Here is an 8,429-nt window from a genome sequence, read left to right on the forward strand (position 1 = left end):
AGCTGAGAACTATAAAACATTGATAAAAGAAATTAAAGACAACTGAAAGAAATGGAAAGATATTCCATGCTCTTAGATTGGAAGAATTAACATTGTTAAAATGGCCCTACTACTCAAAGCAATCTACAGAATTAATGAGATGCCTATCAAATTACCCATGACATTTTTCACAGAACTAGAACAAAGAATCCCAAAATTTATATGGAAACATAAAAGAACCAGAATTGCCAAAGCAATCCTGAGGAAAAAGGACAAAGCTGGAGGCATAACCCTCCCAGACTTCAGACAATACTACAAAGCTACAGTAATCAAAATGGTGTGGTATTGGCACAAAAACAAACATATGGATCATTGGAACAGAATAGAGAGCCCAGAAATAAACCCACACACGTATAGTCAATTAATCTTCAACAAAGGGAGCAAGACTATACAATGGAGAAAAGACAGTCTCTACAGCAAGTGGAGTTGAGAAAGCTGGACGGCTACATGTAAATCAATGAAATTATAACACTTCTCACACCATACACAAAAATAAACTCAAAATGGCTTAAAGACTTAAATAAAAGACCTGACACCATAAAACTCCTAGAAGAGAACATAGGCAAAACATTCTCTGATATAAATTAAAGCAATGTTTTCTTAGGTCAGTCTCCCAAGGCAAAAGAAATAAAGGCAAAAATAAACAAATGGGACCTAATCAAACTTACAAGTTTTTGCACAGGAAAGGAAATGATTAACAAAATGAAAAGACAACCTATGGGCTAGGAGAAAATATTTGCGAATGCTGCAACCAACAAGGGCTTAATTTCCAAAATATACGAACAGTTCATACAACTCAATATCAAAAAAAAAAATCAATCCAATCAAAAAAATGGGCAGAAGACCTAAATACACATGAAAAGACCTAAATGGGCACATGAAAAGATGCTCAACATTGCTAATTATTAGAGAAATGCAAATCAAAACTACGATGAAGTAGCACCTCAGACTGGTCATCATCAAGAAGGCTACAAATAATAAATGCTGTAGGGGATGTGGAGAAATGGCAACCCTCCTGCACTGTTGGTGGGAATGTAAGCTGGTGCAGCCACTGTGGAGGCCAGTACGGCAGTGCCTTAAAAAACTAAAAATAGAGTTATCATATGATCCAGCAGTCCAACTCCTGGGCATATTATCTGGAAAAGACAAAAGCTCTAATTTGAAAAGATACATGCACCCCAATGTTCATTGCAGCACTATTCACAATAGCCAAGACATGGAAGCAAACTATGTGTCCATTGACAGATAAAGAGGATGTGGTGTGTGTGTGTGTGTGTGTATACACACACACACACACACACACACAATGGAATATTACTCAGCCATAAAAAAGAATGAAATAATGCCACTTGCAGCAACATGGATGGACCTAGAGATTATCATACTAAGCAGAGTAAATGCACCTTTCAGACAAATACAAATATCATATGATACCACTTATATGTAGAATGTAAAAAAATGATACAAATTAACTTATTTACAAAACAGAAACAGACTCACAGGCATAGAAAACAAACTTATGGTTACCAAAGGGGAAAGGTGGGGAGGGATAAATTAGGAGTTTGGGATTAGCATATACATACTACTATGTATAAAATAGATAATCAATAAGGACCTACTGTGTAGCACAGGGAACTCTACTCAATATTCTGTCATAACCTATGTGGGAAAAGAATCTGAAAAAGAATGGATATATGTATATGCATAACTGAATGACTTTGCTGTACACCTGAAACTAATACAACACTGTAAATCAACTATACTTCAATGAGAATTTTTAAAAAAAGAATAAATGAAAGAGTTGTACAATTAAAGAGTAAGTGAAAGAGTTTTAGACAGTATAGGAAAACAATTAGTTTATTATTATTATTTCATTTAGAACTCCAATAAAAATTAGCTAGTTGAATCAGCAACCCCTCTATCCCCACCATGTACAAACATAAATCCATTAAATATTAAAAAAGCAAAACAAAACCACAACAAACAAAAACTAAACATAAATTTTTAAAAGGTAGAATCTATGAATAAGTTTGACTCAACTCTCCTAATATATATTTGTGTATATTTATTCAAGATATAAATAATAAATAAATTTTAAAAATGATTAAATTGGTAAAATTTATGTTTCATGTATTTTATGACAATTTTAGAAAGGAAAAAACCGGCACTAAAAAAAAACATATACTGTTTAAAATAATTTCAATATTTAGGTAAAAGTCTAAAAAAATGTTTAGAAGCTAGATGCTGAAACCTACAAAATGTCCATAAAAGAAATCAAAGACCAAAAAAAATGGAGACATACTGTGTTCATTAATTGGAGGACAGAGTAAAGATGCCAATTCTCCCCAAACTGATCTATAGACTTAATGTAATACCAGTCCAAATCCAAACAGAATTTTTTGGAGATTTAGACAAGCTGATTCTAAAATTTATATGGATGGTGGACGAATTAGAAGCTAAAACACTTTTGAAGAAGAATAAAGTTAGAGGAATCACAGTATCCAGTTTTAAGACTTTAAGCTACAGTAATAAGAAGAGAGCAGAATTGTTGAAGAGCTACACTTAGGTCAAAGAAACAGAATAGAACCCAGGAATAGACCCACACAAATATGGCTATTTCCTTTTTGACAAAGAGGCAGAAGCAATTCGGTGGAGAAACTGTAGCTCTTTCAGCAAATGATATTGGAAAAGTAGGTCATCTTTATAAAAAAAAAAGTACCTCAATTTAAATCTCACACTTAAACAAAAATTAAAAATGGACTTAAATGTAAACCCTACAACTATAAAACTTCTGGAAGAAATCAAGTAAAAATGTCATGACCTAGGATTAGGTAAAGAGTTTTTAGACATGATATTCCATAAGCATGATCTGTAAAATTTAAGAGGTGACAAATTGCAGTTCATCAAAAAAATAAAAAGTTTCATGCTTGAAATACAATGTTAAGAATATGAAAAGACAAGTGGCAGACTGATAAAATATTTACAAGCCATATATCAGACAAAGGTCTTGTATCCAGAATATATAAAGAACACTCAAAGTTCAACAAAAAGAAAAAAAAAAACCTCAATAAATGGACAAAGAAAAAAATGGGCAAAGTACTTGAACAATTATTTCACTAAAGAGGTTATAAGGATAGCCATTAGGGAAGGGCAAACTAAACCATGATGAGACACCATCATGAATGGCAAAAATAAAAAACAGTGAACATACCAAATGCTGGCAAAGATGAGGAGAAACTGGATCTCTCATAGATTGCTGATGGGAGTACAAAATGGTAGAGTCATTCTGGAAAGACAGCTTGGCAGTTATTTTTATAAAGTTAAACACACACTTACCATATGACCCAGCAATCTCCCTCCTGATTATTTTCCCCGAGAAATGAAAACATGTTCACACAAGACCTGTGTGTGAATGTTTACAGCAGCTCTATTCACACCGTCAAAGCTTGGAAATAACCCACATGCCTTTTAAAGGGTAAAAGGATAAACAAACTGGGGATCATCCATGCAATGGAATGCTTAGCAGTAAGAAGGAACAAACTCTTGAACGTGCAATAACTAATCACTCGGCTGAATCTCAAAATATTGAGATTTGCTGGGTGAAAGAAGCAAGTCTCAAAAAGTTACATACTTTGTGATTCCATTTTTATGACATTCTTGAAGAGACAAAACCATTGTACTGAAGAACAGATGAATGGTTTCCAGGGACTAGGGGTGGGGGAAGGAGTAAGTATAAAGGGATAGCATGTGTTTTTTGGGTGTGTTTGCATAATTATGTGTGTATGTGTGTGTATTATATATGTATATATGTGTGTGTGTTAAAATTCATAGAACTACACACAAACACGCACACATGCTAATTTTACTTTATGATAATTTTTTTAAAGTGTTGCCTACTCTACCAGTGAGGCCCAACTAAAATACTACCAGTATCCTTTCCCTTTCCCTGAACTGAAGTGTTAAGCACATTGTTATAAAAGTTCTCTGAAGTTTGGAGATGTTTCTGGAAATTAGGGAATGGTGCCGGCTCCTTACCTAGATATTTTTGATGGTGAGTGGCTGATCGGTACCTAGGCCAGGAGACTGACAGGGGTCCGCAGTGTGGAGCATGCTTAGGAAAGGGAAAGTGAGGACGTGGCCATCCCAGTTCTCCAGAGCTTTGGGGATCAAGGCAAAAACCCAGCTGGTTTCTGTGACCCAGGTGAGGTTAACTGAGGGATGGGAGCCCAGAGCTTGCCCTTGTGATCACTCTGCAAAGCAGAGTTGCAGGGCCTGAAAGGATATAGTGCGTACTGAGGGCAGAAGCCACAGGAAAGTTTGACTACTCTCCAATGGTCTTTTGGTTTAGCTGTATTGGAGCTGAATGCTGACCATGAACACTCTGTATGCCACCTACAGTGAAATCTCCATTTTAGCAGAGACCATTAAAAACAGAATGATCAAGGTCTAAGTCCTGAGCGCGTCCTCCACCCAGGTGGTATCCAGCTGTGGCCGAGTCTGCATCATTGTGCCGGGAGCTAGACCAGGGAATGGTACCAGAGCAGGGGCCAAGAAAGGAGTGGCCATGCCCAGGCTGCTAGATTCTGTAGACCGCCATAGGCCTCATAAGAAGATGGTCCCCTGCCCTCCAGCTCTATTGCTGCTTCTGTAGACAGTGCAGCTCAAAGGAAAAACAGGACCAGGTAAGCAGGGCATGCCAAGCTCTGCAACTGTCTATTTCCAACACAGAGCAGCAGGTGCTCCAGAACAGAAAACTAGCCTGAGCAGGATGGGGAGAGACTGAAGCTTTTAGAAAAGTCTAGGGTTTAAACCAGTATCAGATGGGACTGAGGTATTTTATTCAATGAGATGAAACAGACCCCTCCCCACCTGCCCCAGTACCTAGGGAGATTATGAGAGCAAGCTGATGATCAGGTATTCAAAACCATTGCTGTGTTTGTGTAGTGCTGAGTTGAGACCTTCAATCACTCCCACGACAGAAAGCAGAAAGTTTCGGGAAGAGATTCTGGAGAAAACAAAAAGCAAGAGATGGGAAAGAAATGACAAGTCATGGAAAGTGCCAGGCTTTCCTTTCTGTTGGATCATCTTCCTCTTTTCCAGCCTGCCCAAGTCCCCTGCAGCTCTCTGTGACCGGCCTCCCGTCCAGGGTACCCGCCCAGCCGACTTCTGTCTCCTATAACCATGGAAACTTCTGACCTTGCTCTGTGCCCAGCGCCGCATCCCGAGCCACTGCCTTGAGAACCGATGGAAGAGCAAGTCTACGTGGGCTGCTGTCGCACCTGTGCTTGATGTGAGTGTTTTTGACCAGAGGAGCCCTAAATGTAGCTGACTTTTAGATGACAGCCTCTGTATTGTAGATGATGCTTGGAGGGCCCTGACTCCCTGCAACGTCAGGTTTTGTGGAGGTGGGGTTTGTCTTCCTCCTTATTTGTGAATAATGGCAGCTGAAGGAAGTGCGTGCATTTTGAAGTTTGGGGATTTAAGGAATATGTGTTTCAGGTGATGAGAGGAAAAGTTTTAAAAAACACTGTAAAATTTGAGTTTCCAAGAAGTGTAGGAATATCTATATAGAGATTTTGCTGTCACTACCTCTTATTTATCAATATATGGAAAACTGCAGCTTCATGTGTAGGATTACTAATTCCTTGTGTCTGTCATCATGGAGACCTGGACCTTCATACGCAGCTCAACATCAGCCTATCAATACAACCAGCAGAGCTTATCAGTGTCACATACGTGTCCATACTGAAGCCCCACTGACCATCGTCTCATCTCACTGCTATTTTTCACTGCTAAGATGGAATTCTGCTTTATGATATCCTCAACTATAAAGTCAACTAAAGGAGGAAAGAGGGACATGACATGTGATACACAGAAGCAACAGGCCTGCAAGGGCCTGAGGCTGAGGAATGGCAGGTGGCTCAGAGGTGCCCACCCTGGTGTCTAGATGTCTCTTTGGCAAGGTGACAACTGCCCCTAGCTGAAGGGTCCTGGCTTCTACCTTCTCTGACTGGCCCTTTCTTTGGCCCCTTTCAATCATCCACAAAGCATAGTAGGGCACATTCATCAGCCTGGGTTTCCTCCATAGCCTTGGCAGGCTTCCCAGACATCAGCCAGGTGCATGCCTCCCACCAGTGGCATCTGCTCATGCCCCATTTGTCCTCACTGCTTCCCAGTTTCCCATCACAGCAGAGAACTTCCTAAAAGAAATAAGTGAAATCATAGTTGGCAGTCTTTATAAATAAACACACATGACCACACCACACTTACAAAACAAACAAGCCAAAGAGATGATAGAGTAATCTAATTGGTCAGGAGCCTTACAGCTAGATAATATTTTAGAAAATAAAAAAAAGAACATGGCCAATAATTTAATCATTGGCAGCAAGACGAAATTAACAAAATGTCTCAACCAACAAGTATGTTAGATCATAAATACTGGGCTTCAATCAGGAGGAGAAAGGTATTACTATTGTGTTTGTCTGCTGGTGAATTTGTTAAATATGCATTAAAAACATCACTTTGCAGACTTTACACACATGGCTAACCCAGCTTAGAATGTTCTCCTTCTTCTTATCCCTTATTTTAAACACCTCTTCCTTCAAAGTCATGCCCCATCTCCTCCCCAAACTTGCCGATAACTGATAACTCCTTCCCTCATCCTGGATAAGATTCGCCACATCCAGTGATATTTGCTGACCTACACGCCTAACTTGCCCTCTAAGTGCCTTCACAAGGGAACTGCAAACTCTCTGGGGACAGTCACCATTCCTATCACTTCTCTGTTTCTTTCATTGCACTTTGTACGTCCAAGGCACAAATAAACTCAGTCAATTGTTAAATATTCAAGCTTGTGGCTACACGATGTATCTCTCTCAGTAGACAAGTGGAAAGAAAATGAAAGTGCTGATTCCTCTAGACATAGAGGGGCCCTCAAATGGCAGAAGTGGAGGGGACAGTTAAGGTATTGAATCTTCCAGTGCTGCCTTGAGCTGCGCTGCGGTGCTCCTCGCACTGTGCTGGTAGTTGGGGGAGGAGGATGAGTAAACCGTGGCCTGTTTCCTCAGATGCAGCAAGAGACCACTGTTTCCCCAGTTTCACCTCTTATGCGCCATCTGCCCAATTTTTATTGCATAGGGATAATATCTGTTCAATTCCTAATGTTTTTGGTTTTTTGGTTGTTGTTTGTTTTTGCGGTACACGGGCCTCTCACTGCTGTGGCCTCTCCCGTTGCGGAGCACAGGCTCCGGGCGCGCAGGCTCAGCGGCCATGGCTCATGGGCCCAGCCGCTCCGCGGCATGTGGGATCTTCCCGGACCAGGGCACGAACCCATGTCCCCTGCATCGGCAGGCGGAATCTCAACCACTGCACCATCAGGGAAGCCCCCCTAATGTTTTTTAACGTAGTTTTTTTTTTAAGATTTATTTACTATTTATTTATTTATTTTTGGCTGTGTCGGGTCTTAGTTGCAGCATGTGGAATCTTTCGTTGCAGCACACAGGCTTCTCTCTAGTTGTGGCGTAGGGTTTTTCTCTCTCTAGTTGAGGCGTGCGAGCTCAGTAGTTGTGGCGCGCAGGCTTAGTTGCTCCGCAGCATGTGGGATCTTAGTTCCCGACCAGAAATAGAACCCGCGTCCCCTGCATTGGAAGGCGGATTCTTTATCACTGGACCACCAGGGAAGTCCCTAACTTAAATAGTTTTGAAAGGAATCTTTAGAATTTTTATCAATAAATGGCAAACCAGTATCATTTTCTGTAAGTAGGAGGTATTTACAAATATTCTTTAAAATACAAAACTTTTAAAAATAAAAATAGTAAAATTGTGTTACTACCTAAGGTCCACACTTTTGGGAAACATTATATTACATCAAAATCCATATTGACCAGTAAGATAGATTAGCCTATATTTCTCATAGATATTACTGTATACATATGTTAGGACCCACCTTTGAAAAATCAACCTTTTCAAGGAGTCATATTTATTTGATTTGATCTGTTTTTCCCCAAATGCAAGAGAAAAGAAAATTTGCTACCATTCAAAATTAGTCAAGAAAAAAGTCTATTAGCCCTACAAAAGTAAACATGCTAATAGGTATTCAGCAAAAAACAAAACTAAGACATCAAGTAGAAAACATGTGTGAGACAGTTGGACTTGAAGGATTCCAAATTAGCTTTAAAAGGCAGAGAAAAACAGCACTAATTCCTGGCTGGCACTTTATTTAAACTTTGTTAAAATCAGAGCTGACAGTTCTATTATTTAACTTTGTTAAAATAAACTTTGTTAAAATCAGAGTAGACAGTATCTGAGAGATACTCCTATTTCTCTATAGATAAAACATTGTAGTTTCTGATACAGGAAAAATCAAGTGTTTATTAATCTGAATATTTTTA

General features: G+C 39.3%; 1 protein-coding gene across 3 annotated transcripts in view; it reads right to left on the minus strand.

The window, feature by feature from the left end:
* The window catches only part of PSD3 (pleckstrin and Sec7 domain containing 3), a 565,580-nt gene that overhangs the window by 537,424 nt on the left and 19,727 nt on the right, over positions 1 to 8,429 (minus strand). The gene's annotated exons all lie outside the window — the stretch shown is intronic.

Source organism: Monodon monoceros, unplaced genomic scaffold, assembly GCF_005190385.1.
Source record: "Monodon monoceros isolate NGI ecotype Baffin Bay Population unplaced genomic scaffold, NGI_Narwhal_1 Super_Scaffold_17, whole genome shotgun sequence".
Lineage (NCBI taxonomy): Eukaryota > Metazoa > Chordata > Mammalia > Artiodactyla > Monodontidae > Monodon > Monodon monoceros.